The sequence below is a fragment of the Colobus angolensis genome, unplaced genomic scaffold (assembly GCF_000951035.1).
Source record: "Colobus angolensis palliatus isolate OR3802 unplaced genomic scaffold, Cang.pa_1.0 Scaffold411, whole genome shotgun sequence".
Lineage (NCBI taxonomy): Eukaryota > Metazoa > Chordata > Mammalia > Primates > Cercopithecidae > Colobus > Colobus angolensis.
In genome coordinates this window covers 2,438,326-2,453,369 of record NW_012117500.1, presented here as the reverse complement: position 1 = coordinate 2,453,369, position 15,044 = coordinate 2,438,326, and the positions used below count along the sequence as shown (strand labels likewise).

Below are 15,044 nucleotides of genomic sequence, written 5' to 3'. Positions count from 1 at the left end.
CACTTACTTTCAGATTTCTTTGGTGTTTATCTGATTATTGTGGTTCATCTGGCCATACTTCCATAATTTTAGGGGTTTAAAAATGGCATTTCTGCAGAGAAAGAAATTAAGACCACTTTTAATTTTATTTCAGTAAATTATATAATTGCCCCTGATACAGAAAGATGAGCCATAGTTTTCAGCTCATTTGGAGAAGTTTTGTGGATTAGGCTAGGTCGAAGTATCTCAACAGAAGCAGTGAGACATTTTAGGGGTGCTTGTGGAAGAACTAAGGAACTGGGAGAAAGGAAATAATCTCATCAAGAAATGGGCTTCAAAGGGCAGGCTGAAGCTCATCAAGAAACAGGTCCCTCTGCCAAATCTGGAGAAATTTGTCTTCTACTACTACAGACTCTAGCATTCACATGACTTGACTCAGAATTGTCAAAAGTTTGCCGAGTATCGATTTAGGGTTCTAGGGATCAGCATTGAATATGGTAGAATATGTATGCTTTGGCCTGGCAAATTATCCTTGCTTATTTACATCACTTTGACTATTGTTTTTCCAGTTGAGGTTTTGTCATTAAAAAAGGTGGGAGACTTTCTGGAACAGGTTGTGAGATTCATAAAGGCAGGAATGCACACTTTGAGTATTTTACCTCTGTAGATGTGTATGTCTATACCACATGCTTTTTATGTAGTGTTAAAAATTAAAGCATCCTATTGGTGTCAGACTTCTGAATAACTATATAAAGAGAATACAACAGGCAAAAATAAAATTAAAAATTAAGGACATTATTTTAGCTCAGCATCTTCACATTTGTGTGAAGATACAACTAATCCAAACTGATGTGTTAACTAGGGATGATTCCCTGCAAATTTCATCAACATTTCAGTTAATTACTTGAAACTGCCCAGTTTACTGAAACTGTTTATTTGTGTGATACATATTTTTGGCATTGTGAATAAAAAGCAAAATATAGTTCTCTCATGGACCTCAAAGTCTAGTAAAGGGAAAGACATGTAGACAGGTAATTTGTTGTTAGTGATGTGGTGAGCAATATTACACATAGGAAGAGGGCACTATTAACTATTTGGGGAAGAAAAGTTTCATAGAAGGAAAGGGTATTTAATCCGGATTCTAAAGGCTGAGTTTTCTAGGTGGGTGAGGAAGGGTATTTTGGAGATGTGGAAAAGCATATCCCAAGCTTGTATGAGTGTGACAAGTTTCTAGGCTTGGAGTTTTGTGTGGCAACACAGAAGATTGTATATTGAAATGACTCTGCAACAGTAAAACCTAGAAATCTCTGCTTCTCCTTGACTCCCAGGCTGTGGCTGTGGAAAAGAGTCTAGAAGGTACATTTATTATGTCAAGGTGAGCTGCTTTCAGGCAGATAAGACACACTGCATCACCTTATGACCAAAGTCATCACGAAATGGTCAGTATTTTACACAAGGATCAATCCCTAAGATAAGAACCATAATACTTCTAATTAAATCTTTACTTCTCAAAAGGTTCATGGTTAGAAAAAATAATAACTCTCATCCTTTTACACACAAGTGAAGTGATTTGGTTTTAGAGAAAAAGTATTATGTGTATTCAGTTTAAGAAGTCAGATAGTTCTATAAGCCTTTTAGCACTACTCCACCCTTTTCCACCACTGATTCCTACTCCCCTAAGGCAACCCTTTTCAGCTTTTCAGCAAGTGTCTTGTATTTCATTCCAATATTTCTAAATTCCTTGTTACACTTTAAAAAATTCATTTTAGTCATTTCCTGGCATCCAATTATAGAAAAAGATTTAACTCTTTCATGTCGCATTTGTGTGCTCATTCTTCCTCCCCTGTTCTCCAATATAGTTATATCATAATTATTTAATCAATATTCAACACTTATGAGTATGCAAATATTTCTTATATATGAAAATGCCATATACTAGGAAGACATTTATTTCTGTCATATAAATGAACTTCTTGTTGACCATCCACTCCTCTTCAACTCAACAGAGAGTTTAATGTTTTAATTCTTTCTGGTGTGCCAAGTCTCCCATGTGCTTTCCAGCTTCTAAAAATTTGACGTCATTCATTTACTGTTCTCTCATCTCTCATTCTCTTTAACTTTGTGGATTTATGGCTTTTGGAAGGAGGTAGAGATAAATGTGTGTCTTTGATATGCCATGTTTAACACAAGTAGAATAGGGCTTTCTGTGTGAAGCCACAGAAAAGGAAGGAGTAGAATTGTAAGTGAAAACGTCTGATGATCACAGAGGAAAAGCAGGTGTTGAGATAAAGCAGAGTTTAAATCACCTGTCAAGGATATGAAGACACAGATAAAATACATACATGTATGGGGGAGGAATAGAAACGTGTAATTGTTGTGAATATTGTATTTGTTATTGTAGGAGAAAGGGAGTGTTTCCAGCATTAAGATAGGCCCTGACCTGAGGGTTATAAGGAAAGAAAGAAGAAGCTTGTAAGTACTTTCAAAGAACTGTCTAAAGATGCTTTATGCCTAAAAACCAAAGTAGAATCCAGCCTCTTTGAATCCTATGTGCATAAAAATAGAGGAGAATAAGACTATTTGCAAAGATCAAGTAGTATATATTTGAATTAGTAAAGGAAAAAGTTTTATTGTTAATAGAATTTTGTTACCTACCTGTATAAAAATAAGACTACACATTCAATTTAATCAATATTTTTAAAGACACTATTATTCATTAGGAACAGCGAGCTGTTAGATGATAGATACGTCAAGAAAGTTACAGTTCAGAAAAGAACATGAGACAAGCATATCAACAAAATAATGCAAGATAAGCTATCATAAGTACAGAGAGAAAGGGGTATGATAGAGGAGAGAATATAGCCCAGCTAAGAATTTATGCTGATGAGAAACTACTTCTATGCTTGAAGGGAGGTAGCATCTTAAATGGACTGTGAAAGAAACAGGTACAAAAATGGTGAGAAATGGATTCTGTGTGAAAAGACTTTCCCATAAAAGCTATGTTATCCTACCAATTGCTCTAATTTAACCCTCTCTCTACTTCCCGAATATATTTGACACTCAAGCTACAGGCACAGTATGTTTTGTTTATTGTGGATACTCAGGGACCCAGGTTAATGGAGGCTCCATCTCAGTATATGATTTTGTGAGCACTAAGGGAAGAAAACGGAAAGAAGTCCCCATACCCATTTCATTGGCCAAAGCTAATTGGCCTACACCTAACTTAAACTGGACAGAGGAAGTGGTATGTATCTTATATCCATCCTGAGGAGAAGAGCATAAGAATATTGGTTTAAAGCCCTTATTATCACAATATGTGACAGAGAGGATGCATCCCATTGTGTATATGATTCCCAAGCCTCTACTCTTGACCGTCACACCTAACTGCCTCCCAAATTCTATTACAGATTCATTGAAACTCAATCTTGAGATACAGAGAAGTACAATTGCTAGCGTTAACAAATAAAAATACAGGACACCAAAGTAAATTTCAATTGTATATTAAAAAAATACATTTTAGTGTAAGTATATCCCATGCAATATTTGGGGCATACTATACTAAAAATTATTTTTCTTCATTTAAAATTTAAATGTAAGTAAATATATTTTGCTGTTATATGACAAATGTATCAAAAAAACTAAAATAGGGTAGGAAATGTCTTAACTCTTTTAGGTGGACCAGATGTAGAACCACATAGCACCACAGAAAAGTTGGTTAGATTATAATTGAAAGTATTTTCCTGAAGGTTATCTCCTGCAGGTAGTTCTTCAGGTGAAAATAGTAAAGTAGATTGCAATTTAACAATTATATTCTCTTATCTTTATCCTAAAGCATTCTTCCCTTACACCAGAGGTAGTTTTGTGTTCTCCATTTAGAAATATGTATGTGACTTCTTGGGTGTGACAAGAGAAGAGAAGCCAGGACTAGTAAAAGTGGGGTCCCACATGAGAGGTAAAACAGTCATAGAAGGAAAAAAAAAAAGATTCTAGATTGTGAGATGCCGAGAAAGAAGACAATTTGGTAGAAGCAATGAGATCTAGGTTGCCTGGACACAACTTTTAATAGCATGTTTATAGTTTGCAGCATTCCAGTTTAGTTGGGATGTGAGTTCAGAGTGAAACATGGAAAATTAATTGAAACATTGAAAACTGGAAAGTATCCTTAAGAAAAGGGGAAAAGAAGTGGAGTAGGTAAGGGGAGAGATTATAGATTTTAAGCAATTGAAGCCACATAATTAACCTCGTAAATAGCAGCACCCCTGGACTACATGGGAGTGTGACTTATGACAAGTTTTGATGGTGATAATTAACTTTATCCATTCATGCAATCACATTAAACAACTTATTCTTAAGAAAATCTGCTACAACTTCCAGCCTTTGCCTTGTATCACACATGGTCACTTACCTGTCTTTTTCTCTCACAAGACTGCAAGGTTTCCTAGGGGTAAGAATTGGGTTCCATTTATATCTGACACCTCCTTAATCCAAAAGCAGTTTCCTTTGTTTAGCCGGTCCATAGTAGATGTTTATTGAGTTGAACTGAATTGAATCCTTGGCAGCAGTTCCTAAGACACAAATGCAAAGTTTGCATTGCCATTCCAGCCGGAACCTTGGTTTGAAAAAGTCAGACGTCCTTTCCTCTAGGCATCTGTAGGCTGGGGAGGAAAAGAGTTACAACACGTTTGAAAGTGACTTGCAAACAAATACAAAGAATACTCAGGCCGATAAATAATAGCCCATGTATTCCATAACTGTTGATGGAGTTCTGATACGTTAGTGCTTTTGGAAATCACTTTGCTTTGAATGTTAGGTGAAAAAAATTTAAGTTTCTGTAGAGTACCCAAATCAGTTATGGAACTGGAGCAAGGTTAGGGTTTATGAGGAAGGCTACCACGTCTCTTCCTTACTGACCTAAGAATGTGACCTCAAATGCAGTGGTCCATGAAGTGTCCTGCCTGTACTCATCTTTTGAAATGTATCTTTGGAAAGGAACATATGAAATCACAGGGCATTGTAAACCCATTCATTCTACAGAAATGACTTGTGCTCCTACCCTGGGCCTGGTGCAGGTCATTGTCCTTGCTCTTGAGGAGTTCTTGGTTTCATGGGGGTTGGGTGGGGAGTCCATGTGGACACAGTCCCAGTACAGCTTGATCAAAGCTAAAACCTATGAGTAAACAAAGACTCTGAGGTGAGTTAGTGAGACTTGTTTTGAAAGAAGTACTTTTATGTGAATAAATGTAGACTCATAGACAAGCCTCTTTTAAACCAAATGTGCATACATTAATTCATCCACTGGTTTTTCGTTCAGATGTTTTTTGACAGGAAACTTGGCTAAGCACTACATGAAATAAATAGATGAATGGCTTGTGATTCATAACCTTAAGAAATTGATTGTGTACTAGTTGGGGGAGGCATGTGAATGCCTCAGTGTAAGGAGATGAAGAGGCATAGAGATGCAGAGAAGTCCTGAGGGAACCGAATGCCGTCTTCTACCTAGGGAGGTCCGCAGGAGCGCTGTGAAAATGGTGGTGTTTGGCGTGAACCATGATCTCACTTCATATATTTGGATTTGAAGGCAGAAAGCTACTTCAGACAGAAGATACAGGATGAGTGAAGTCAGAGAGGCTCTCATCAGTGTGTATATAAATGTTTCCTAGCACTTGCCCCTGAGGGGAAAGGGGGAGCAGGAGAAACCTGAGATGCAGGGAAACTGTGGATGCTGAGTAGGGCATAGCAAAAGAGCTGGAAACATGGAGCACAAACTGTGTCTACCTAGCTGTTTTGCCAAAGGCCAGACAGCCCTGCTTTGGAATCTGAAAAGAAAACCCAGATTATTTATGTGCTACCACTAGCAATATATTGAAGGCCAAGAGGAGCTGAGAGTTATTGAGCTAGTTCAAAGCAATCTCGATTATTGAAAATGAATGAAATTGAATTCTACTTCCTACAGAGTCATTTATTGAGAGACAAAAGCAATTAATATTGAAAATAAAATAATTGTGAATTCTGAACTAAATTACCATGCAGGTATAATGTACTGTCTCATCAGTCTTTAAATACTTCATGTATTAGAAAATTGTGACACAGGTCTCTGAACCAGGGACTTATACATCATTAGCATTTATTCATTCTGCTTTTGCTCAAAAGCAATTCTCAAGAGTAACAAATTAAAAGTCAAAGTTTCAGAAATATTATTCAAAATTTAAAATATACAACCATATCACAGTTTAGTATTTGGATTTATAAATTAATCCTGTCATTTGGTAAATTAAAAAAGAAGATGAAGCTGACCTTGTGAGGTATCCCATAGTTTCTTGACAGCAGCAGATATTTTTGAATATTATTGCAAATTTGGCTTATCATGGAGTACCTGCCAAGTACCATGAATGTATTTGATGAATAATTCTGCTGTCAACAACAAGCATCATTCTGTAACTGATTTATGCACTGAGGGACCTTAAGAATTGAAAGTACAATATATGTAGAGAGATGGTACATATAATTTGCACAAGTTCCAACTTGAGTTATAATACTTTGTTTTCTGGAAAGTACAGGGTCTCTGGAAGAGTTGGTTACCCATTATCCTTATTCTTTACAAATTTGGAAAACTAGCTGTCTTATGTAGATTTCTACAGAAAATAGATCTTGCGATGAAGACTGGGGGAAAGGCCATTAGGAAGACTTGGGAAGGAGTGGGACTAGAATGACGAGGCCAATAAAGGGACGGTAGCAAGCAAAGTTACATAGAGAGTAACTTTGATTTGATCCTGCTCAGAGGCTCTGGAATTAGGGTAGGCCATACCCCAGAATCATCACAACCAGCAACCAGAAGCTGGTGTATTTAAACCTCCTCTATGCAGCAAACCTCCAAAAAGAGTCACAGGTGCTGGCTGTTGGGAGTGAAAGTGCATGGGGAGCTGGCATGTTCTAAGATGGTAAAGGGATCTGGGGACATGTGGGCAGTGCTCTGACAGCATCTGCCACACCAGTCGTGTTATATACTCCATAATTATCGTTAAATGCTGTGGGAACAACGTTTAATCTAACCAATCTGTCCCAACAGTAAAGAACTCACTATTACCCTGCTGGGAAACATGCCCAACTCTTAGTGTCGTCTTGTTTCAGAGCCCAGTGTGCAGGGAGAGGTTTCAGGGGGTCAAGAGATCTATTTCCTGCTGGTAAAAGGCTGGTCAAAGAGAATCAACGCATACTAGGCAGCCTAAATTAGGAAAACAAATCAGGAGCAGGGTAGCCATCTCAGCTGCCTTCAGAGGCCAAGCAGATAACCTCAGTGAGAGAAAGCTTCCAAATGGCTGGGTGTAGCGCAGCAGGGGAGAGAAAAGCTTCTGGAAAGCCAGAGAGATTCCCACCTAAAAGCAATAAAATTCAGTCTTAAAGAATACTGGCTCAAAAGTATATTTTGTGAACATAATTTGCCCAGTAGCCTATCAGTTTGCAACATTGACTGTCTAAAACATGACCTTAATATGTGCATAAATATTGTTTTGGACAATTACAGAAAACTTTCTAGAATACAGAAAGCAAATATAAAAGGAGAAGAGTGCTTAAATCGACTGGATTCTTGCCACATGTTTAAAAGTTGGGACTCTGTCCCAGAGCAATAGATCCTCTTAGTAGCAGTTTCATTATAATGAAATGTTTCGTATATATCCAATACGTATCCAATTTATATACTTGTATGTATCTCAATGTATTATATGATATACATACTTGTATATATGATAAGAGAATTCAACCCTTATTTTGGCTGAGAGTTTTGCCATCAGCATTTTGAGCGGATAGAATTCTTTTAATTATTCAGCAAAATACAATGTTGTCTCTTAAAGACAAACTACTGTCTTGCTACAATTCTTCCTTTGCCCCTCCTTAGAATCATTAGAGAAAAAATTCTTTAACGATGAGTGTTCCCCTAAAGTCTGTGTAAATTGATTGACTGTAGCACTAATGACTAAGCCTTGAAGTAAACCATATGGTTAGTGTATGAGCCTTCACTGTTAGATGTTCAGAAGTTGTATTTCATGGTGGCACTCCCCAGTATGTTTCCCATATACCTTGGGATTTCTGCCATGATTCATCATCTATAATCAGGTAGATTACTCAGTCTTAGCTTTCAGTCTTGAAGCTTATGGGCTGAGCCTCAATGGTCCCACTGTTTTATTTAAAGAGTACAAGTACTTCTGCTGAATCTTCCATGCTTATTGCATTGAACCCACAAACCAGCCCTTGTTGGCAGTCATAAGTCAGTCAGGAATAGAATCTTAGGATTCTTTTGCAATAAGCATTCTTGTGTTCCCATTATGACTTTAATGTAAGATGCTCCATCATTAAGGGACCTGTGATTATCTCCATAATTTTTCAAATTATGTTTGAGAATGAGAGTTGGGTTTCAGTATTCGGGCCATTTCTCCACACTTAAAATTCAAAACAAAATACATGTCCTTGAGACTGAATTTTAAATTCCTAATCTCTTAGGACAATCATAAGCAAAAATAGATACAAAAATAAAGCCTCAATTAATCTAGGTTGGCTCGCCTCACTGACTGAATTTGCCAGCTAATTGAGTAACTTTCCACTTCCAATTTTTGCTTTGAAAAACTTGGCATAGGAAAGGCTTACTCATTTGTGGACCCTATGGGATAGAACAGCTTCAAAGGAAAAATGAAAAGGACTTCTTTTGTTTCCGTTCCTTGGCTTTTGATTTATACTCATGCTTGCTTTTTTATTTTAAGAATATGATGAGTCCTTATTCATTCAGACTTACTAGAAAAAGACTATTCCAAATGATTGAGAAAGCTAAACTATCATTTTAAAATAAATTGAATTTTTTAACCATCGAAAGTGTATTTAGAACTTGACCTATAAAGTCCTCTAAAAGAGCTCTTAAAGAGATTGAATTATTACATAAAAATGATGTATATAGAATTCTGATACAAAGATATACTTCTGAACAATTATCATTATATTTGATTCTTTTTCCTGAATTAAACTATTCCCCTCCTGATACTGCCCAAATGAATACTGAATTATGTACTGCACTTCCACTTTGCTTAGGTTATAAAAATTGACTTTAGAGCATAAACTTCCTGTCCATTAACTTTCACCTAAATGGCACTGGGTTGCCATTTGGTTAATTATATTTGGAGTTCAAAGTTGTGATTATGGCTGATTTATCAGATGTAATCTTTTAAAGGCATAAAATTAAATAATGGCAGTATAGGTAAAGGAGGTTAACTTTCCCTCAGTCATAAAGATTAATGGTCTTGATTTTCATAAATATCTGGGATGTTGATATAGTATGCTTTGCTTTTGTGTGGTTGGGTTGTATAAATTCCAAGGGGTGAAATTCAGGGAACATTTTGCCAACCATGGGTCTTTATGTCTTTATAGGTTAAAGGAACTGACCAATCTAATGACTTTTGGTTTTCAGATTGTATAAAGCTTGCACAGTTCTGTTCTTTTATCTCTGCCCATTGAACAAATGTGAAATCTGTACTAAATCAACCAGTAAGATATAATCCATGCCTTCATGAAGCTTTGATGGGCATCTCCAATACCAAGTAAAAAGCAAATAAGTATAGTTACTACAACTTATTAAAGTAAAATCTTTGAAATTTAAAAAAACTCAGTGTCCTAAGACAAGAATAAGAGGGGCATGAGTGGGGTAGATGATCTTATTGTATTTTTTCTTTATTGTTCATTATTACTAATTTACTTTTCTCCTATATAAACAAAAACCAACCAGTTGTTTGTGCAATTGATCAAAAACTTGTTGGATTCCATTAAAATGACATGATTTTTGAATTAGTAAAATGATTGGTTGTATCTAAGTTTGATAGGTCCCTATGAGTGAATATAATCTAGACATTTGAAAATTTTTATATTTGTAATTTATAGCTTCTAAATAATTCTTATGGTAATAAAATATGCAATCAATGTAGAAAACTTGAAAGTTACAAAAAACTCCAAAAAAATTTTTACCCGTAATTCTACCACCAAGAGATAACCAGTATTAACGTCTTGGCCAGTATCCCAGTCACTTTCTAACACATGCATAAATATTTATACATGTGCATTAGTACAAGAAATCTAACTATACACATTATTTTACAACCATTTTCCACATTTTGGAACAAGAATTTTCCCATAATATTTTACATTTTTTATAATATAATTTTAGTGGCCTCATAGTATTTAATTACATTGTTGCATCTCAGTTGAGTTAACCCGAGGCACTATTTATGTACATTTGTTTTCAGTTTTTCATTTTTATAAATACCTGGATGCCTATCTCTTTCCTTTTAATTATTTCCTCAGGGCACACTCCTAAAAGTGAAATTGCTTGGTTAAACTCCTGAGGCTTTGGATATATGATGAAAAATATCCCCTGGAAAAAAACCATACTGATATAGACTTCCACTAGCTGGAAACATGTCCACTCTCACCATACCTCACTTTTACTACGTACTTGTTTTGATTTTTAACTTTTGTCATTTTAGTAGTCATAAAATGACTAAAAAACCATGTTCTGTACTTTATATTTCATGTGAAATTAGAATACATGTTTAATGATGCTTTAAGATTTGTAATGCTGCTTTAAAAATAAAACCAGAAACAAAATCAAATTTAGAGGAAATGGGAGCTTCTAGGATATGAGCATTGTGGAGACAAAGTTCAAGGTGATGCTGTTTATAAAAGCAAATCAACAAATTACAAGAGAATACAAGTAATAGAATGGGAACAACAAAAGCTCCTATTTAAAAAAAGCAAGGAAAATCAGGGCAGAGAATTCTTTGTCCCCCACAAATCAGAGTTTGCTGTAATCTCTGATGAGAAATACATTCTTAGGTTGCTAAATATGGTAGCACCTTAGAATTCCTGTGACTTTTCTCTTGAAAGAGTTTACGTTGACAGAATCTGAAAGAAGTGAGTTGTCGGTGAAAATGACATTCTACTAGAAATGGTAAATGGAAAATCTTAAGTTTGGGATCCCTGGCAATTATCTTTCCCTATTAAAATAGTTATCAAAATTAAATTATAGAAGAAAATTGGGTAGTAGTGTTAAATACAGTGATAGAATGTTAGAATTGAACAGGATTTGGAAGACTGTCTTATCCAGCCACTTATTTTACAGATAAAACAGAGCACTGCAGAGATGAAGTAACTTTCCCTAAGACCCATACCTGGTAAGTAATGAAAGAAAACGTAAATACATTCGAACAAATATTTTGAAAAACATGGGAAGTTCTCCATAATCTAGCACTTCAAATATAACCATAGTCTGGCATATGAATTTTGAAAGTACTTATTATATACACATAACAACCAATATTTTTATTTTTTCCAAAAGTGGAATCATACTATATATAAAAGTGGTTCTACGAATTGTTCTTTTATGTATATTTTGTAGAGACAGAATGTCTTATTTTCTCTCTAACACGTGGATGGTATACAGCAGAGGGTTGCAAACTGTAAGGGGCCAGATAGTGAATACTTAGGCTTTGTGGACTCTACAGCTTCTGTCACATACTCAACCCCGCTGTTGGGTTGCAAAAACAGCTCCGGTCAGTATGTAAACAAGTGGTGTGACTACATTCCAATAACAGCAGTCAACATTTGTCCTGCAGATTGTAGTTTGCTAATTCTTGAAATACAGAAGGAAAAAAATTAAGTTGATTTAGAAAACGATGAAGCTGAAGGGGAAATACAGTGTTTATCGTAGGTGCAGATGGCAGGAACTGGATTGGAGCTTCCGGTGTGAGCCATGACCTTGGTTAAGGTAGGTAGACTCGCAGGCTTCATGAGCAGAGTGTGAGTACTGATACCCAGATTGCAGGGTTCTCTTGAAGATTAAATGAAATTATGTAATTTATCTTTTAGTAGGTAAGAAAATTCTCTCTCTTTTGGGATGGGGTAAAAGCAGAATTTATGTACTCACGTAGATGAAGCGTTTGAATAAGGAAGAAGTGGCCAAATTTACTGTGTCTCAACAAGTCAAAGACGTACATCATATGGATCCCCTTAAAAGTCGTGTTTCAAACTGTTGGCAAAGGTTGTGTAGACATGACTATTACCAGAATGGTCCTGAGATTTCGTGAGAAAGGATTAACATACTTGGCCTGGAACTTTTGCAATAAGGGAAACATTATAGTTTATTTCATAGTGATTTAAAAAGATAGAAGACTTTTTAGAGGGAAAATCTAATTATAGTGAAAATAAAATTTCATTTATTCATCATTTCCTTCATTATTATTTTGGGGGAAGATAAATATGACATACAAATAATAGCAAAGGTAAACATATCCAAGTGTACTAGGAGAAAATAAGGAATTTATGTGATGTGGCTTAACTATAAATTTCTCTTATTATAATCATATTTTTATTTAATCTTCCAGTGTATCTACTGGGTAAGTTCAATTGGTATTTTAAACAGAATTTCTATAGCAGTTCCAAATAACTTGATTGCTTTTCTCTAATTGATTTTGAACTTAATGTATTTTTTATGATTTTGTAACTTTGTTTTCTTCTCTGCTTGGCGTAGTTATACAATCAGTTGAGTACTTTAAGATTTGAACACAGACAGCTTTCTTGGTATTTTGTTTTGCTGTTGGTTTTTATTCAGAGCTAGCTGCTTTTATCTAAACTTAAATATAAGCTGGAAGAATTCTAATTTATTGTTGCAGTTTAATACCAATATATTGATCCACTAAATTTTATATTTTGGAGAGAAAAGTGTTTTATACTAGTTAAGCATTAATAATGATGATGGTTTACAATTTAGAGCGAAAAAGTGATTCAAGTTAATATTTCTTAGAATAAGTATATTAATTTTTGAAAAAAGAACTTACTCAACTTAGTAACACAGCATATACTCTACTAAAGTTTAAGTAATTAAAACAGTTTGGCACTGGCATAAGAGTAAAAAGTGAAATCAATAGAACAGCACATCTGGAAAAACTCTAAATATTGAAATTTAATATAGAATAAAAGTGGTTTTCAACTTGAGAAAATAATAGTAGAATCAAGAATCGATGATGGGAAACAAGAATATAGAAGTATAAAATATCTTTATGGCAAAAGGTAAATGAAGCTAAAGCATTTTTGTAAATGAAAATGGAACGTGTTTATAGCAATAAATCCATTAATATAAATAATTCAGTGGGAAAATAGATGACATGAACTGGATATTCTCAGAAGACATAGCAATGGCCAATGAAGAAAATGAAAAAAGTGTTCAAGCACACTAATATTTAAATACATATAAAAGCTGTATTTTGTGTTTTGCCGTTTATTGGCAAAATGTAGCCTTGATAGCCAGCAATGGCAAAGCTATAGGAAATCTCTACTCTTATTCCTTGTAGGTGGGACTATAGCATGAAATAACTTTTTCTAGCATAAAATTGGCCAATATCTATTAAAATTTTAATTACAGACATTCTGTAACCCAATTGCCTCGCTTCTCGGAAAATATTCTACAAGATGACTTAAGTTCACATGATACATGTTGAAAATGCTCACTGTGCATTATAACAGAAAATAAAAGCCTGCTGAAATCATGATATGTCAACATAATGAAATATAAATATTGATACGTGCTACAACCTGGATAAACCTTGAGAACACTATGCTAAGTGAAAGAAGCCAGTGCAGAAGAACACATATTGTCTGATTCCACATCTACAAGAAATATCCGGAATATGCAAATGTTTAGAGACAGAAAGTAGCTTATTGGTTGCCTATGTTTGGGGCCAGTAGAGGTGAGATGGGGAGTTATTGCTAATTAAGGGTAGGATTGCTTTTTGGGGAAAATAAAAATGTTATCAAATTAGACCATTGTGATAGTTGCAAACTTCTGTGAATATATGGGAATCATTCAATTGTACATTTTTTTTTTTTTTTTTTTTTTTTTTGAGACGGAGTCTCGCTCTGTCGCCCAGGCTGGAGTGCAGTGGCCGGATCTCAGCTCACTGCCAGCTCCGCCTCCCGGGTTTACGCCATTCTCCTGCCTCAGCCTCCCGAGTAGCTGGGACTACAGATGCCCGCCACCTCGCCCGGCTAGCTTTTTGTATTTTTTAGTAGAGACGGGGTTTCACCGTGTTAGCCAGGATGGTCTCGATCTCCTGACCTCGTGATCCGCCCGTCTCGGCCTCCCAAAGTGCTGTGATTACAGGCTTGAGCCACCGCGCCTGGCCTCAATTGTACATTTTAAATACGTGAATTTTAGAGCATGTGAATCATGTCTCAAAGGTTGTTTTTTTAAATACACATGTTCAAAACTAGGAATGACAAAACTTGAGTTATACAACTCAGAGCTGGTGAAACTCTCCTTTGACTTTTCAGATGAGAAGTGTGTAACTTAGGACAACTTCTGAGATGCTTCTTGGAGACAAGGAATAATAAAGGGTATCAGTGCTTCAGTTGTCTGGAGTTGTGACTAAAGATGTAACACTACCTTTTGAATAGCCACAGAAGTTTTCCCAGCAAATATAATAGAATCTATACCAATGGTGGTACCTGCAATGATTTAAATCATACAAATTGCATTTTGAGGAAATTATTTTATTCCCCTCTCAATTCTGCTCTAAAACTTCTGATTCTCTTGATAAGAAAGGTGGTTTGAAGGTGTTATGTCTTCTATATCTCTTTGTAACTGAGAGAGATCAGATTTGAGACCCAGAGCTTTCCTCAAACCGTGCCATCTGACTTGGACTCAATTACATTGTTCGCTTTCCATCCTATTTCTTTTTTCGTTGTTGTTGAGACGGAGTCCCGCTCTGTCGCCCAGGCTGGAGTGCAGTGGCCGGATCTCAGCTCACTGCCAGCTCCGCCTCCCGGGTTTACGCCATTCTCCTGCCTCAGCCTCCTGAGTAGCTGGGACTACAGGCGCCAGCCACCTCGCCCGGCTAGGTTTTTGTATTTTTTAGTAGAGACGGGGTTTCACCTTGTTAGCCAGGATGGTCTCGAACTCCTGACCTCGTGATCCGCCCGTCTCGGCCTCCCAAAGTGCTGGGATTACAGGCTTGAGCCACCACACCCAGCCTCCA

General features: G+C 36.0%; 1 long non-coding RNA gene across 1 annotated transcript in view; it reads left to right on the top strand.

Annotated features, from left to right (window-relative positions):
- LOC105521897 overlaps positions 1 to 15,044 on the top strand; it is a 505,254-nt gene that overhangs the window by 375,504 nt on the left and 114,706 nt on the right. The window contains exon 5 of the long non-coding RNA XR_001003355.1: positions 11,135 to 11,186. This is a non-coding gene — a long non-coding RNA (uncharacterized LOC105521897). The remainder of the gene's footprint in view (positions 1 to 11,134; positions 11,187 to 15,044) is intronic.